General features: G+C 44.5%; 2 pseudogenes; both read left to right on the top strand.

Annotated features, from left to right (window-relative positions):
* Positions 1 to 2,372: 2,372 nt before the first annotated feature.
* On the top strand, positions 2,373 to 12,124 carry LOC127194193 (thioredoxin-like protein 4A; annotated as a pseudogene).
* Positions 12,125 to 16,949: 4,825 nt separating this feature from the next.
* On the top strand, positions 16,950 to 17,298 carry LOC127194192 (cytochrome c oxidase subunit 6B1-like; annotated as a pseudogene).
* Positions 17,299 to 18,925: the final 1,627 nt, after the last annotated feature.

Raw genomic sequence — 18,925 nt, 5'->3', positions numbered from 1 at the left:
AGCGACTTTTCTTCAAAGATGAGCCCAGTTCCACATAAGCCCAAGAGTCAGAACTGGCAGAACTCTAGCTGCTTAGGATATAGAAGAGTGGAAAGACACAGACAACAGGGGAGAGGATTGGCACAGCAAGTCTCGGAAAGAATGATGCCCTGGCCTTTGCTCTGTACGTCCCCAGTAATGAGTGAGTTTATCTCTTAACCACACTGTAGTTTACCTACACAGTTTGCCAATCTGGTATGTCTACCTTAACAATTCATTAAGGCAGGTTGTGGGACTTACTCCATCCTGTGCATTTGATTGCTCTCAATCAATCCTTCCACATTTTCCTAAAGGTCCTCTTAGAAATGGTATGTGTAGGCTAGAGAGATGGCTCAGTGGTTAAGAGCACTCACTACTCTTGCAGAGGGCCTGAGTTCGGTCCCCAGCACCCACATGACAGCTCACATGACAGCCTAGCCTGTCTGTAGCTCTAGTCACATAGTCTCCCTCTTCTGACATCACCACACATGTGGTACACAGACATAAACGCAGGCAAAACATACATACATGTTTTAAAATTTTAATGGCCTATAGTTAAGGATTATCCCACATTCTTATGTTCAATTTTGTGGCAAATCTAACCCTTCTTTTAAAAAGTAAAGGCAGTGTTTTAAAAGCATGGGTCTGCAACTAGACTCCATAAAACAGAGAAGATTTGAAAAACTCAGATCGGCACCGAAAGCGTCCAGCAGGCTTTCCTCCTGCTCTGTCTGGTCCTGCCCGCCCTTTCTTCAGCTGAGGCTGCTGAAGCCAGAAACAGTGGCAGCTGGTTGATCTGGCCATGGAAAGAAGGCTGGGTTATAGGTATGAGGGGGCCCAATGGCCAGTAGCAGCCTCTGGGAACAGAGGGGACAAAGCATGAAAAGCCGCTTCCCCAAGGTTGGCAGAAGGCAGACTAAGGTTTTAGACTAGAAACTCACCGTTTTGTGACATGTGAGAAATGAATTGTCATGTATTTTGGAAAGACATGCTCTTTCTGATGTCTTAGACCTACAGGGGTCTCCATGGACAGCTACAGAAAAGGGTCAGAGAGCCAAAAAGTGGAGGCAGCAGGGAGCTGCTGTCCTGAAAGAACAGTGGAGTGGGAGCAGGCAGGACTCAGATGTGCTCTAGGTGCGCACAGTGCCATGGTACTTTGTGCTCTGTCAGCAGCACAGGCACCTACAGTTCCTCATCATCAGGACCAGACCAAACCTTGGAGTGAGGATGGTAAATGCAAGGTGATGATATCAACAGAGGAAACTCAGCAGTCCCTAGTTGGCCTGGTCTGTTGTCAATTAAACACCATGACCAAAAGCAACTTGTAGGGGAAAGGGTTTGTTTCATCTTATGTTTCCAGGAAACGACTTATCACTAAGAAACCAGAGGAAAAGCCTAGAGGCAGGACCTGAAGCAAAGACCATGGGGGATGCTGCTTACTGGTTCATTTGCTAATTCGTGTGTCTCTCTCCTCCTCTCCCTCTATCTCCTCTCTCTCTCTCTCTCTCTCTCTCTCTCTCTCTCTCTCTCTCTCTCTCTCTCTCTCCCCCCTCTCTCTCTCATGCTCAGCAATACTTAACTTTTTATTGATTTTTTTTTTTAGAATTTCACATCATGCCCCCCTATCCCACTCATTCCTCTGTCCCTTCATATCTGCCCTCTGCCCTTACAACCTCCCCAATCCCCCAAAAAATGAACCTCAATTGATGTTCCTTCTTCCGAGTTAATGTCAAGTTGAAAATAAAAAGTAACCAATACATTGAACCATGTGTCTGGAGCCACCAATACAAGTTTAGTATGTTCATGCCTTCCTCCAAAATTCTTCTGAAACCATGGAAATTACTAATGCAAAGTTATCAGATAGCCCACTCTAGAAAATCAATAAAAGCACTATGGTTCCCTTTATTAAGTGAGCAGCCTCGTCATTTTTGGTCAATGCCAGCTCACTTCAGCCTTGCTTGTTCATAATATGAGGCTTGTTCTGATTTCTGCTGTTTCTGTGTCCTATGATGTCATCATCTGGTATGAGAGGCATCTCTCTAGAGCTGGCTAGGATTAAATAAATGGCTGCCGCAAAGACACAGAAAAGACCTGAGGCCTGCCCAGCTCCATGAGACCCATTGTCAAAGAGGAAACTCCTCTAACACTGTGGGCTTAATGCTGGTAGGAAGGGTGGGACACTCTGTCTCAAAGTTCGTCCTGCTTAAGACTTTCATTGGCCCTGGATAAACAAGAGGGTCATGTCTAAACAGTAACTCACAGGTAAAAGAAAGGAAAATCATGGTGTTATCACGAGATAGAGCAAGAACAACTGTAAGGAGAAGATGAGTTTAAGGACCTTGATGACATGCAACATGTGTGACTTGGACATAATCCAGGCAGAAGAACCTGAGGTACCTGGCTCCTCCTGTGAGGAGGAAGCTTGTGCCTTTTACAAAAAGGAAAATGAAGAGAGGCAACTGGTTTTCAGGAGGAAAGATGCAACCCCTTTGTAACATGTTGGTCAGTAACACTTGGAGCCTACTGGTTTCTCCCACCCAACTCACATCATGCAGAATACATGGCTTCTGCCTTTTCTCTTGGTTTGGGTTTTTCTGAGAGAGGGTTCTTAAAATCATGATCCTCGTGAAGGTGTGGCTCATCTAAGTGCCGCTTTTTGAAGGGTTAACAGCAATACGTATGTCCTGGAGAAAGGAGGCTTTCTAACCATAAGTGACCTCTGTAATTTGCATGGCAGCTCCTCAGCTACAAAGTGATGCATTGAACAGCACATCTGACTGTGGGTGAATGCAGTCTTTCCTGGACCGTGGCATTCCGAAGCATGATTACATATTGCTAAACCACCCTCCACACAGCCCAGTGGCAGGATACAGGCCACAGGGCCAACATTCAGAGAAACCCATTATCCAACTGGGACTAAATGACAGGTAAAGAGAGGAGTAGAAGAGTGGACCCCAGTCCCAGGCACATGCTTCACAGCTGTTCCATGTACAGTCCCTGACACTCGCTGAGTGTGGAATGGGCTCCACAATGGGTGGCAATGTTTCGAAAGGCTGTAAAGCCTTTTAAAGATTCAGGTATGCCTAACCATTTGACATGGTGACACTATATCATCCCTATAAAGTCCACTCTCATGAACTGAACTATATGATGAAGGGTTTTGGGGGGTGGGGGATGGAGGGTTAGTTTTTGTTTGTTTGTTTGTTTTTTGTTTTGGTTTGTTTTTGGGTTTTTTTGTTTTGTTTTGTTTTTGTTTTTGTTTGGTTTGGTTTTTTGGTTTTTTGAGACAGGGTCTCTCTGTGTAGCCTTGGCTGTCCTGGACTCACTTTCTAGACCAGGCTGGCCTCGAATTCACAGTAACCTGCCTGCCTCTGCCTCCCGAGTGCTGGGATTATAGGCGTGCTCCACCCAGCCCAGCTGCTTTTTTTTTTTTTTTTTTTTGAAAAAAATGTCATGTTTTAAGTAGTCTGTGATGTGTGTGTGTGTGTGTGTGTGTGTGTGTGTGTGTGTAGCCGCAGGTTGAATGTACCTGTTAGCAAGTGGATCACTGGAGGCTAGCCTCGAAATGTGACCATTCTGGCCACACTCTGCTTCTTGGTTACAGGCTCAGTGTGAGCAGCCACCTCCAGCTCCTGCAATCACACTTTCCCCGACGACGTGATGGACTGTGTCCCTTCTGAAACCATAAGGCAAAATAAAGCAAACCCTTCCTCTTGTCTAGTATGTGGATACAGCAGTTGAGAAAAGTAACTACTACACTCCCAGTAACTGCAGATCTTGCCACAGATGACTGTCTAAGAAGATCAGCCCATACAGCCAACAATCTCCTACCCCAGGCTGGGAAGGGTAACAGATGTTTGTATGTGCATAGAAAGTGCAAGGAAGGGACCTACTCACTCCTAGGAACCAATAACTGCTTCTGGGAGGGGATCTGGCAGCCAAAATGAGAGAAAGAGAGAGCTTTTCCCGCTTTCATCCTATTAGGATTATTAACGTAAGTATGTATCCCTTCTTCAATTAAAGAAAACAAAAAAAGTAATAGATATGTTAATGATGTTGATTGAGACAATCATTTAAGCCATGAGTACATATTTCAAAATGTCTCATTGCATAATGGAAATATCTACAGTTTTGTCCTTACAGTTCTGGGATTCCAATCCAGGTTTATCCATCCATGTGATAGGCACTCTACTGCTGATCTGCAACTCCCAACCCAACACACCTTTTATTTGGCAACTACCCTTTGGTAAAACTGAAAAGAAAGGTGAATAAGAAAAAATTTTATAAAAACTCACAATTTTAAAAGATCCCTAAACAATGCAATTAGAACAGAATCCCTACATGTGCCAGTATCTCTTAGACACTCATAGCAATGAGGTAGGTTCTGAGAAATGTGTGATGGGTGACTTCATCTTTGTGCGAACACCATAGAGAGTTTTGCACATCCTAGAAGCCCTAGGTCCATCACTCCAAGCAGCCTCTAGAGGCAATGAAGAGATCAGTAAACAAGACAGCTGAAGCTACTGTTGGTGCCACACAGCATATTGTTTGACAGTAAACTTTTCTTTATAAGTAGATGCATGCTCTGACATAACAATACAAGCACAGTCGTTTATTGTCACTACAAGTGTCATATAGTACGCCTGGTTGCAAATGCTATGCCTTTCTATGACTGACAGCATCACCACAGAGTCATGTGCTGGACTATGCTGCTATATCAGCTATGATGTCACAAGACGACAGGAGACGTTCAGCTCCATTACAGTCTTATGGGACTACCATGACATATGCAGTCTAGCATTTGCCAAAAATGTCCTTGTGCAGCACATGACGGCATGCGCTCACAAGACTTAAAAACAGCAGCTCCAATGCTTTTATATGCATGTTTGTGGTAGTGTGATACACTCTAAGGAGAAAATGACACACATGCCCGTCCACCGGTAAACAAGATGTGGTGTGGCCCTGTAAGAGACTGGCAGATGTAAATGCAAACCTCGAGGATGTTACTCTAAGCAAAAGCTAAACTAGTTACCTTTCTCTTTGCTCTGACAAAATATCTGGTGTAATGCAACTTAAGGAAGGGAAGGGTTTGTTTGTGGCCCACGATCTGAGTCCATCATGGCGGTGAAGTCCTGGCGGCCCGACCTTTAGACAGCTGGTCATATGCGCAGTTCGGAAGCAGAGAGTAGGGGGATGCTTGTGCTCGGCTTACTTTCTCTTACTCAGTTCAGGACCTCAGCTCATGGATAAAGCCTTCAGGGAACCTAAACTAGATGATAATGGCTCACAGGAATGTGCTGAGCCTAACCTAGTCTAGGATAATCTCTCACAGCCTTGCCCTGAGCCTAACCTAGTCTAGGTAATCTCTCACAGCCATGCCTTGAGCCTAACCTAGTCTAGGTAATCTCTCACAGCCATGCCCTGAGCCTAACCTAGTCTAGGTCATCTCTGGTAGGCATGCTCTGAGGCTAACCTAGTCTAGGTAATCTCTGGTGCACATGCCCTGAGCCTTGTCTCCTGGTTGATTTCAGACCCTGTCTAGCTGACAACATCAACCACCACAGATGCTTACTTTTAAAAACCCTTGCATTATATGATTCCATTTGTATGACATACATGGGGTGGGTAAATCCATACATAGAATACAGTTGGTGGTTATCGGGGTGGGGGGGGAGGCTAAAAGAGAAAAGAAGTAGGGGAGCAACTGCCCTTTGGGCATGAGACTTCTTTTTAGAGTACAGAAAAAGTTCAGAGTTAAACAGTACGTAGTTGTATGACCCGATGACTATATCAAATGCCACCAGAGTGTTCAGTTGAAAATAATTTGTTTTGCCTGTAATCCCAACATTTGGGAGGCTGAGGCAGGAGGATCAGGAATTCAAAGTCATCTTCATTATCCTTGGCTACCTAGTTATGGCTCTGTTCCCGGAAAGGCCACTGGGCACCAAGCCGTAAGAGTACACTTTTCCACTGGAAGATCCGAGTGACAAAAGCATGGTGTCCCAACTCCATTTCCCTCAGGGGCTTCAGGCTCCAGACAGGGGAGGGTGGAACATAGAACAAGATCTGTGCCACAAGATTATGGGTCCAGGCGAGGTGCGGTAGAAAAAGATTTCCCCCCAGCAAAGTGTCTAGTTCAACAGCCACTTTAGCAGCAAAGGGTTCCGATAATCACCTGGCCCTGATCAGATTACAGCTTGAAAGCAGGTTCTGGAGCTGAAGTTTGGGGTGACCATGAAGGTCCTGCCGGCAACATTCTGTCTGGCAGTCAAGTGCCGGGGTCCAGTGATGAATTCTTCAGGGAGAAAGGGGGCCCTTCTTTCCCCAGTGCTACAGCTCAGAATAAAAGCCCTAGATGGTGCACCCTTTATTTTATGTGAAACAGGGACTTAAAACCCTTGGGCAGTGGGAGGGGCTTTGAGGATGAATGCACCTCATTGGCTGAGACTCGGATGGAAGCAGTGCTCTATTTGCATGGGGAACGATAACAGGTGACAAGTTTATGTGACTGACCACCTGAAACCACCTTGGGGCTGTGTCACATGCTTCTGAGGCAGGCACGGAAACACAAAGAGACAGCTTTGCCCCACACCTGTTTCTCAGGATGAGATTTCAAATCTCAAGTTTGAGATTTCCAGGATTTGAAGATGCTCTATCTCGGCAGTTCCATGCCAGTTCCCCTGAAGGCCCATACCCAGTGACTTTGAGGCCAGCCTGGGCTATATGAAATATATTGTCCTAAAAAAAAAGAAGTTAGACCTTCATGCGGTCCTTTGGCCTCCACATTTGGACCCACACACGTACACTAATACATAAATGTATTTTTGTAAGTTAAAGAAAATGAAGATTTTTGCAGTGCCATATGAAGATGCCAACTGTTGGCAAGAGATTGCAAGCCAAGCCACATAAGAAGGAGGTTTACAGAAGTTGGAAATGGCAGAGAAACAGAATCTGTCATAAAGCCTCCAGATGGGATATAACCTTATGAGAATTCCCCAGCAAGGGAAGTCTGAATGTTCACAGTACAAAGAAGGACCCTGAAAATGGACTTGTCCAAGTTTGCTCTTCAAAAATATGCCCCCCCCCACACACACACACACACTGGCAACTGCGTATTTGCTGCTCGGGGTCTTCTTTTCCCCTCAGGGTGTTCAGACACCATCATACACCAGGCTGGGCTGGAAGGAAAGAAGCTTAGTAAGGGCAAATGGGTTACGCAGCATCAGCCGGCACTGAATGAGGAAGAAACACGGTTTTCAGTGAAACAGCTCTTTTTATTGGGGTGTGTGTGTGTGTGTGTGTGTGTGTGTGTGTGTGTGTGTGTGTGTCAGGGCTGTGTAAACCTGGGGGTGTGAATAAGAATGTTCTAGGTGAATGTTCGTCATTGGCTGGGGCCGAGGTGCTTCATTTGCCTGAAGAGGAATCCCAGGTGACACTTGGATATGTCCTTATAAGGAGAGAGGACGTTTAACCTGAAACCTGGCCACCAGGCTATGTAACTACCTCAAGGGTGGCAGAGGTGAGGGGTCACACAAGCTATGTGTGCTGCAATATGCAGGCCCAGAGCATAGAGGGAGCAGTCCTATTCCTGTCGGTCTCAGGATGAGGTTTTTGGGGTTTAGACATGTGTCAAACCTCACCCTTGCTTTGGACCAGCTCCCCAGGTCACACACTTTCCAGCTCCACACATAGTAAGATGAACTCAATTTGACACTAATCCTCCTAAGACTTGCCCAGGAAGCCATCTTGATTGGAACTATTTTGGGTATGTTTGGTTGTTTGCTTGCTTTGTTTTGTTTCCTCATGGCTATGATGTCAATTTTTCCCCCTTCCTTAGAAGCATGTTCAGTGCACAGAGCAATGCCTAGTTTCTGGTTAAGGGTGTATACTGCTCTTGCAAAGAACCTGTGCTAGGTGGCTTAGACCACCTTCAACTCCAAATTCAGTGGATCCAATGCCTCTGACCTCCAAGGGCCCTAGTGTTCACCTGTACAGATCCTGCCCCGCCCCCATACCACACACATACCATAACTAAAAATAAACTATCTTTTTAAGTTCCCTGGAACCGGTATGATGTCTCAGCACTCACATGGCAGCTCATAAGTGTCTGTAACTCCAGTTCCAAAGGATCCAACACCTTCTTCTGTGCACGCATGTGGTACACAGACATGCAGGAAAAACATGCATGTGGTGGTGGTGGTGGTGATGATGGTGGTGATGGTGGTGATGTTCCCCAACTGCAAGGCTTCACCTATAGACATGTATTTCTACATGGTTCCAGAGGCTGGAAGTCCAAGATCAGTGTATCCACAGGGCTGGCTCTTTCTGGAGCCTCTCTCCTTGCCTTATAGATAGCCATCTTCTCATCTGTCTTTACAGAGTCTTCCCTCTGTGGGTGTCTATGTTATGTCCCAATCACCTCTTCCCAGAAGGACATCAGTCACCCCGGACTTGGCTCCACCTCAGTGAACTCATTTTAACTTAATTACCTCTTTATAGACTCTTGCTCAGACCACAGTCGAAATCTGAGGTACTAGGGATAAAGCCTTCAGCATATGAACTTAGGGGAGACACAGCTTAGCCCTAACAATGAGAATGTTGTATTGTTAACTCACCTGCAGTGTATGTTCATGTAATAACACGTCACCGACAATACTATTTTCAGTACTGTTCTGAGAACAGGTGCCCTGGCATGGCAGGCAGTGAGGCAGCTGGGGCCTTACAGAGGAAAGAACACACTCCATTTTCATTGCATATACATATGAATTTGCTTTGAGATTTTTTGCTACTATGTCTCTGACACATCTGCTTTCTCTATAAAGTAGCAAGCAAAGTCACCTGCTGAAAGGGAGGCATCGTTCTTGTTAGGAGAGCCAGGACCTTGCTAAGAAGATTATAGCCAGCCATTTCTACATTCATGGATGCTTCCCTCATGGATGCTTGTCTGATCTCTGAAATCCAACCTGTTTTGTTCAAACACAACAATTGCTCAGGAGACCAGGGACAAGGCAATCACAAGTTCAAGACCAGCTACTTAGCAGCAAGATGGTGCCTCTAAACAAAGCAAAACCATACCCTTGATGACCCTCCGGATCTTGGACAACTGAACAACTGGCTCCCTCTGTCAGATGGGATTGAGAGCTTGTGTCTTGGAAGCTCAGGAAGCGGGTATAACATAATAACCACAAAAAGGGTCTCAGAACTTCCTAAGTTGGTATACATGCAGCTACTGTCAACCTTTGAGCCTGGTCCAGCAGCTGGGATTGTAGTTCAGTGGTAGAGCATGTACTTAGCATGAGTAAAGCCCTGGGTTCAATTCTCAGCATCAAAAAAGAATAAATAAGAACTGCTGCCCAGCCACGGACAGACCCTATGAGCCAGCACAATGTACAACACAACTGTTAGGCTTCTGAACATACTCAGCACTCAAATTTGGCTTTTTGCTTCTGTTTTGAAACAGGGCCTCACTACATATCCCTGGCTGGCCTGGAACTCCCTCTGTAGACCAGGATAGCCTCCAACTCACAGAAGTCAGGATTAAATATGTGCCACCATCCTGGGGTTCAGATTCGGTTCTTCATCTCTCCTGCTACCTTCACTTTACTGCTTGCTCAGCCTCCATCTTTTGTAGCTGCTTCTTGGACCTGAGTTCTCATCCTTGACTGGTGTTAAGGCTTAATGTTCTCCATTATTCCCTTAGTAGTCTTCTTCAAACCTGGCTTCAGCGATCTGGCTGAACCATTTTAGCCAAGTACACCAGAACCCCACTGGGTAACATCTCTGAAACTTACTCCAGCCTCAATAGATATCAAACAATAGCAAACAAAAGATAGTTAGACTAAAACTATTGAGTTAAATAGTAGGGATGACAATTGTATATGGTTTTGGGGAGGTACGCACGTGTGCACATGTACATGGGCTCTTATACACATAGGCAAAGGCCAGAGAAATGTCAGGTATCTTTCCCTATTGCTCTTCATCTCATTTTTTAAAGACAGGGTCTCTCAGCGACTGCAAACCAGCCATTTCAACTAAGCTGTTTAGCCAGTGAGCTCCCAGGAGCAAATGCTCCTTCCCCAAATGCTGGGTAACAGACAAACATTCCAAAGTAGAAAGAGAAGAAAGAGAGAAACAGAGGAAAGAAGGGAAGAGAGAAGGAGAATCATGGAGGGAAGGAGGGAAAGACAGTAAAAGTAGTGAGAGAAAACTGGAAAATTCTTTATAGTAGGTAAGGGCATCTTGACCATGATGGCTAATCTTCTTGTCGACTTGGATGGATTCGAGACCACTGAGGAGACATTGTTCTGGGTGTGTCTTTGAGAGCATTTCCAGAGAGATTTAACTGAGCGGGAACATAGGCAGCACCATCCCTCAGGCTGGGAGTCCCAGACTGAATAGAAAGGAAGAAGCCAGTTGGGCACCAGCGTTTGTCTCTTTCTGCTTCCTGACTGTGGATACATTTGTGACCAGCTGCCTCTCGCCACCCTAGCTAAAGCCTCTCTCATCACCACACCTTCCTCAAGTCATGATCCTCAAAACATTTTTCCTTTTTTATGTTGCTTTTGTTGAATATTTTGCCAAAAGAATAAGAAAAGTAGTTCACACACACACACACACTGATAAAAAAAAAATTAAGCAACATTAAATAAAACATTTGTAGATTTGTCTTTGCTGTAATTTGTATCTGGAATGTTCTGTAAAGGCCTATGTATTGAAGGCTTGGTACTAAGCTTGGTGCTATTGGGAGATGGTGGAACCATTAAGAGGTGAGGCCTAGTGGCAGGATTTAGGTCTTTGCAAATATACCCCTGAAGGGACTTTCAGAACAATGGTTTCTTTTTATTAAAGGCATGTGTCTACCTACATCAATTTATATGTGCCACCTAAGGGCAATGCCCTTGGAAGCCTACACACACATGTGAACACACACACACACACACACACACACACGTCTATAAGCCAATAAAGAGCTGGCAAAGTATAGGTAGAAATGACTCAAAATACTCAAAATGCTCTTGGCTATGAGACCATCTACTAGAGTATGGTCAACTATATAGGAGATAACAGTGATTGGGAAACCATGCCCAGGGCCTATGCAAGCTCAAGATGAAAGGATTAGCTAGCCTGACTCTATCTTAGACCTGTCCTCCATCTTAGCACATAGGCCTTTAGTTCTGGGAAAAACTGTAAAAACCACCAGGACAGAGGGACCACTCAACAGCCAAGGACAGATGGATGCTCCCAATCCCAAAACAGATTACTGTTGCTTCCCATATCCTGCTGACTCCACACATTACTGACTCCCTGGTCCTCACCACATCCTGCCGACTCCAGCCTTGTTAAAAATAATGAGTCCATCTGGCACTGACCAGTCTAGATAAGATTATCCCCCACCCCCAAACACACACACCTTCCCGCTTATGGTTTTTGATTTAAGAAGACTGTAACAGTCTTGCTCTGGGTTGTAGTTCCAACTCCAGAGCTTGGAGCTGTGTCCCTGGCTGCCAGTAAGTGCTGACTGGAAAATAAACTTTTTGTTCCACTATAGGGTGTCCTTGGTATTTCGTTTGCATGACTCCAGACCCACCAAAGCCAGACAAAAACCCCAGCGTGGAGGGGAGATGTGGACACGGAGTCTTACCCCTAACTGAGAAGCTGTCGGCAGTTAATAGTTGGTGGGAGATACATAAAAATATAGACATGACACCAGGTTAGAGGTGGCCAAGTGTGGCCCCGTGGGGTCGGGGCTGCCGGGGCAGCTCTCGGTATCTTGTCGCGCAGGTCTGCTCAGGGTGTCGTACACGCTTGTGCACCTGCACAGTGGCTGGCAGGTAGACCAGGCCATCCTTTCAGAGGAGGACCGCGTGGTCGTTATTCATTTCGGACATGATTGGGACCCCACTTGTTGATGAACGAGGTTCTGTACAACCTCGTAGAAAAGAAACAAACACGTCGTGATTGATTTGGGCACTGGCAACAACAAGCAGCTCAGCTGGGACACGGAGGACAAGCAAGAGGAAGAGGACATCGTAAAGATCATGGTGGCCGCCAAGGCCAGGATCTGGTGGTGTCTCCCAGGGACTACTCCACAAAGTACAGATACTGAGCACTGTCCTCACGGGCCGTGCACAGAACACTCAGAGCCTCTTCCATGTAAAATACTCAAATCTTCATAGCCCTTGAAAGAGCCTGCAGCGAAATATGGCTGTAGGGCTGGAGGATCCTTGAGCTGAGGGTTCCGGGCCCTTAACTAGCTGAAGCAAATAAACATAGTGAAGGAACAGTTTGTTTGCTTTTTTTTTTATTTAAAACAAAATAAGATAAAAAAAAATAAATAAAAATTAATATATATATATAGACATGAAAAAGCATTAAAATGTTCACCTCATTTACATAAATGCTAACCGAACCATGCTAAAACATCACTTTCACCTATCAGGTTAACAAGAATAAAAGAATGAGCTAAGATAGTCTGTTAATAAGACTACATCAGAAAACCCCTCATTCACTGTTAGTAGCTGTGCACACTGGTAAAATTTATGAAGGGCAATTTATCAGTAACTATCAAAATTACAATACACGGGCATTTTGACCCATAAGTTTTAGTTCAAAAAATTTATTCCATGGATATTCATTTAGTTGTGAAATGACTGGGAATAAGTCAATTCATCGCAATATTGTTTGTCATCTAAAATTCTAAATATATTCTTTAAAACAGTAGCTAATATAAGAAAAAAATTAAAGAATTACTCTGGGGCTGTAGAGATGGCTCAGTAGGTAAAGTGTGCACTGTGTGAGCACGCAGTCTGGGTCCCCAGAACCTATATGGCATCAGTGTAGGAGCGAGGGTCTGGTGCTGTGTTCTGAAATCCCACCACTCGCAGGGTGACATGGGAGATGGAAGCTGGAGAATCACCACAGCCTGCAGGCCCTTTCTCCCTACCAGGGCCAGATCCCTAAGGAAAGTAGACTCTCCTTCTCCCAGAAGCTATCAATGCTAATATCTCCTCAGACTGGGGTGGGATCCTATTTGGCTTGAACTTATACAGGTCTTGTGAACGCTGTCTTAAGCGCTGAGTTCATATGCGGCAGACTATGCAACAGTGGATGGTCCCATGTCGGAGAAAGAGTACATAACCAGTGCGGATTGGCCTGGATGGGTTTTTAAAATAAAATAAAGAGGATACAAGGTTGAGTGGGTATGAAAGGAGAGGGCAGGAATCTGGGAGGAGTTGGATGAATATTCAAAATATACAGTATGAAATTTTAAGAAATCCTGTTTCAAACAAGGTGGAAGATGAAGGCTGACACCAGAAGTTGTCCTCTGACCATCATAGGCATGTTCTAGCACGTGTGTGTGTGTGTGTGTGTGTGTGTGTGTGTGTGTGTAAAACGCACAAAGATTTTATTTCATTAAAGTAAGAAGATTTACCCTCTTAACAAAACTATTAAGTATGCTGTAGTTAATTGTTTTCTATAGGAAGGTGTTATGTTTAAAATAATGAAAAAACAAAAAACAAAACAAAAAAACACCAAAACCCAAAAGAAAGACTCCAGGAATGAAACTTCAAAAGTGTGCAACATTATAGCTCCGGCCCTCCATGTGGGTCTGCAGAACTGTTAATTCCTCACAAAGCTGGGCTGGGGCCAAAATGGCCCCATCTCTGCCCACTGCCTTGGCAGGTAATCTGGTTCCCATGCAGAGCCTGGTCCTTGCAGTGCATATGGAGCCAGGGCTATATTGACAAGTGGGCTTCAGGGAAAACAGAGCCACTCGGAAGAAAGATAAAATCAATGAGAAAGAATGCTCACTCTGTCCAGACAGGTTCTTTTTAAGTCAAACATATAAGAGTTGATCAAAAAGACTTCTTATAAAAAAAAATCACATAAACCAAAATATTTATAGCTGGTGTATTGCATCAGAGTGGTTGTAAGAAAATATCAGAACGAAAACATTTTGTAGGCTGTTTGCCTGTAAAAACTAGTTGTTTTAATCTTGTAAAGATGAAAAACAGCTTTAAAAAAATAGTCTATTTTTTTAAAACAACCTTCATTCCCTAAATAGCTTATTTTTTAGTTTGCAATTCATTTGAAAACTTTATTTAAATGTAAATTGGGTGGGTGGAGGTGGTGAGGTAAATTGATATACGGAGATCAAATGTCACTGAGAAAAACCCCCGGCCTGTATATTCAGAGCACTTAAGAATGCTCATTTGTCTCTTGTGCTTGGTACTGGAGAAAGAAGTGGCTGGGAGTTGGCAAAAATAACAAAAGGGAAACTGTAAAACCGCCTGTCTGAAATCTGTTCTTTCTCCGTGGTTATTTGGGCCAGGCCAACTTCTTCGTGCCAGTGCGTCTCACATCAGCCACCCTGAGCACGAGAAATCGGCACATCTGATCCTGTTCCAGCCAGCTCATGTTGTCTGTCAGGCTGGGTGTGCTGCAGCTTTGTCTGAATGAGGGGAGGGATTACAGTACCAATGGGAGGGAGGGTGACAATTCCATACCCTTTCAACTAATAAGTGATGAAAATAGGGTTTTTTTAAATCTGATTTTTTTTTTTCAAAAGAGTCACTAAACAAGCCTGAAAGAAGCCTCCCTGTGTGGATAGCTGGTTTTATTTTGTGAAACATGGTCCCTGAAGGCTTTCTAAGAAATCACTGGCCTCAAATCACATTATTGACAAGCTAGAAATTTGCTTTGGTTGTTTAAAAGATGGCTCCTTTCCAATGATCTAGAGCCAGAATTGAGTAATTTATGCAAATATCTGCAGACACTATTTATTAAAATACTGTGGGACAAGCAGTACGGCAAGCATAGCAGTGTCCCGAGCGGCATGACAAACAAGTACCAGACTTAACAGTGCGAGCACCGCGCTTCTATACAGGCTTTTCCAAATTGTAAAATGGTCACCTCTTTGAACAGGAAGTTGAAAAACAAAAAACAAAAAACAAAACCAAAAATCACTAAAAGCAAAGCAGATCTTAATTACTAACAGACAACCATTTTTTTCTTATTTCTAGAGCAGTTCATTCAATGTTGGCAAAAGGAGCATTTTACAATAAAAGCCAACAAACGTATCACAGCAGTGCCTGTGTAGAGTTAAAATACTCATTCGTACAATACAGTACACCTGTCTATTCCCTGCTATGATGCCAGCATCCCCTCAGGCGAACTGCACTGGGCTAGTCTCTCCTCAGAAGAACTCAGTTCCTTCACATCCTGTCAGGCAGGAAGCAGCGCCAAAGGCAGGTTGAACCGAGGTCAGTTGCTTGAAGATGCCAAAGCCAGGCAAAAAGTCAGAAAAGCGGATTCAAGCATGGGTGGAGGTCTGAAAAGGAATAGCCAGATACATCAAGTTCAAGCCGGGACAAACTCCCAAAGCAGAGATGATTTAGGAGTCAATCTAAGAACAAATTCGGCAGGGAATTCCTGAATGGACACTTTTAAGGTGGCGGTGAAGGCAATTCCTGGCTGTCAACTTGACAACATCTGGAGTTAACTGGAATCCGGAAACAGAGGGCACACCCGTTAGGGAGTTTTTGCTTGGTCTGAATCCACTTCTCGTCCAGACTTTTGAGGTGGCAAGACTCTTACTTCTTGATCCGGATGCTGAGGCAGGAAGACCCACCTCTGATCTGGGCCACACTTCGTGCTGGGAGCCTGTAGGAAGACATGGAAGGCGGGAGCTTTTGCTCTTTGCCTGCTCGTTCTCGTTCTTGCCTGGCTAGTGAGTCCACTCCTTCACTGGCCTTCCAGCCTACTTCTTTGGAACTTCACCATAAACTGAAGACCAATTGTGGCATCCAGCTTTGTGGAGCGAAAAACTTCTGGATTCTTGGACTTGGCGGTCATAGGCAGCCATTGTCGCGTTAGCTGGATCACAGCCTGTGAGCCTTTCTAACAAATCCCCTTTTTATATTTACAGAGAGATTCATTCTGTAAGTTGTTTCTCTAAAACAAACAAACAAACAAACAAACAAACCCTGACTAAAAGCTGGGCACGGTGGCGCTCGCCTTTAATCCCAGCACTTGGGAGGCAGAGGCAGGCAGAGCACTGTGAGTTCGAATCCAGCCTGGTCTACAAAGCGAGTCTAGGACAGCCTCTCAAAAAACAAAACAAAACCAAAACCCTGACTACACGCCTTTAATCCCAGCACTCGGGAAGCAGAGGCAGGTGGATCGCTGTCAGTTCGAGGCCAGCCTGGTCTAGAAAGTGAGTCCAGGACAGCCATGGCTACACAGAGAGACCCTGTCTCGAAATGCCCCCCCCCCCCAAAAAAAACCTGACTACTACGGTAGCTAAGAAACATATGGAGCAGGTGCGGCTGTATCTGCACAGACATTCTGCGACACTCAGGACCTTTTCTGCAACGGGGTTCCTGCTGGCTTTAAAGAAATAGGATTTTGAAAATATTAGCAAAAGGCCCAAGAGCAGCTAATCCAAGGTGGAGACCTGGCCATGCACCGATAGGTGCTGTCACTACTGTCCTCAAAAGAAAGAGCTGCAAGAAATGCACTTGCTAAAGAACGCCTTCAATGGTGTTTAAGCAGCAAATTCAGGGCGATTATAACTATAGAGCTCTTGAAACACAAAGTAAATGTGATGTAACACTCAAGTCCCAGGTCACTCTCTCAGCACATCTCCTGAGGGCTGGGGAGGTAGCACAGCCAGCAGAGTACTCATCTACATGCACAAAGCCATGGGTTCAATCCCCTGAACCATAGAAAACTGGGCACGGTGGTTCACACCTGTAGTGTCATCACTGAAGGCAGGAATATCAGAAGTTTAAGGTCATCTATGGGTACACATTGAGTTAAAATATAGTAAAATATAAAAATTATATGTATGGCCCGTCTGACATTGGCATCTTTGCTAAGGGTCACATTGAACTAACCCTGCTCTGGGGCAGGCTTTAGGAGTCAACACCATGGCTGAAGACACCAAGACTAAAATAAAAAACTACAAAACTGCTGGCCTTGACAAGCCGCTTCCCAGAACCAGAACCAGACCAAGAACTGCTGGCAGAACTACCTGGACTTCCACCACTGCGAGGAGACATCGACCACTCAGGGGGTGATGGCTCCATGTGTGAGTGATACTGGCACGTGTACAAGTCCCGCCACCCTGTATCATGGGTCTCAGCCTGGGTTGACTGCAGAGCAGAAGGCACCGTTTCCTGGGAAGATCTGACCTGGCTCCAGCCACCTCTCCTGTTCTCTGTCCCTATCCTGAATCATGACACAACTACTCATAGAAATTCACTGGAAAAGTTTTGAAAAATGTATGTATGTACATATGCGTGTATGTATATATGTGTGTACATATTTGTATATGTGTGTATGTATTTCTGTGCACGTATATGTGCATATGTATTCATGTGTATATATGATGTGTATATGCATGTATGTGTGTATATATACTCATGTGTGTATATGTATGTGTGTATGCATGTATATATGTATGTGTATTTATGTGTATATTATGTGTGTGTGTGTGTGTGTGTGTGTGTGTGTGTGTGTGTGTGTGTGTATTATTGAGTCAGGTGTAGTGGTGCATACCTGAATATTATCACTCAGATGCCAGAGACAAGAAGATTGAAAGGTTTTAGTACAGCTTTGGCTATAGAACAGGATCCTGTCTTTTAAAAAACAAAATATAGGGGGCTGGAGAGATGGCTCAGTGGTTAAGAGCACTGCCTGCTCTTCCAAAGGACCCGGGTTCAATTCCCAGCACCCACATGGCAGCTCACAACTGGCTGTAACTCCAAGATGTGACACCCTCACACCAATGCACATAAATTAAAAATTAAATAAAATACTTATTTAAAAAATATATATATATAGCCAGGTGGCAGCGGTGGCGGCGGTAGCAGCACACGCCTTTAGTCCCAGCACTCAGGAGGCAGAAGCATGGGGATTTCTGTGAGCTTGAGGCCAGTCTGATCTACAGGATGAGTTCCAGGACAGCCTGGCCTACACAAAAAAAACTTGTCTTGAAAAGCCAAATAGATAGATGATTGATTGATTGATAGATAGATAGATAGATAGATAGATAGATAGATAGATAAAGAAATTAAAAATTAAAAACCCCCGAACCTAGAACCAAGTAATGGACACCTGTAGCCAGGCACTGTGCTGAAAGACGGGGATAAAAAGTTAAACAAAACACAAACAAAAAAATTTTTTTTAAAGTTAAACCAAGTGAGTATGGAGAGAGGGTTCAGCAGCCAAGAACACTGGACGCTCTTGCAGAGGACCTTGGCTTGGTTCCCAGCACATACATGGTGACTCACAACCATCTGCAACTCCAGTTCCAAGGAATCCAGTGCCCTCTTCAGACCTCCATAGGCACCAGGACACTCACATGGCATACATGCAGGCAAAACACCCATACATATAAAATAAAATATAAAAGTTACAGAGAAATAATAAAGTAAATTAAATACAGTCTATGTTATTACAGAACTCACAAGAAAAAATAATAATAATCCTGTTTCACTGTATTATGGACACTGAATGGAGAAAGCATAGTGTGTAAAGATAAGATGGTGGAAAACCGTCAAAGGAGATGAACTCTAGGCCAAGAACTGAGGCTCCAAAATATCCCCACCTGCAAGGAGGAAAAGCAATAGTATAGTTTTAAAACAATAATAAGGCACAAAGTACTGATTTACCACCAAGTACCTTCAAAGCATGGTTCTAAAGAACACACACATATGCTTTACATCAAAGTGGTTAGGGCGCCTTTTATTTGCTTGTGGTGGTGCTGGGGTTGAATCTAGACTTTCACGCCATGGATTCACATACCCAGCTACTTCATTCCATCCCACAAACTGGTTCCGAAGGCCTAAGCACAGCATGATGAGGTGTACTTCAGGAGCAAGCTCCCTCTGACAGCGGCCTC

Source organism: Acomys russatus, chromosome 10, assembly GCF_903995435.1.
Source record: "Acomys russatus chromosome 10, mAcoRus1.1, whole genome shotgun sequence".
In the NCBI taxonomy this organism is placed as follows: domain Eukaryota; kingdom Metazoa; phylum Chordata; class Mammalia; order Rodentia; family Muridae; genus Acomys; species Acomys russatus.
This window is presented reverse-complemented; position numbering and strand designations above follow the sequence as displayed.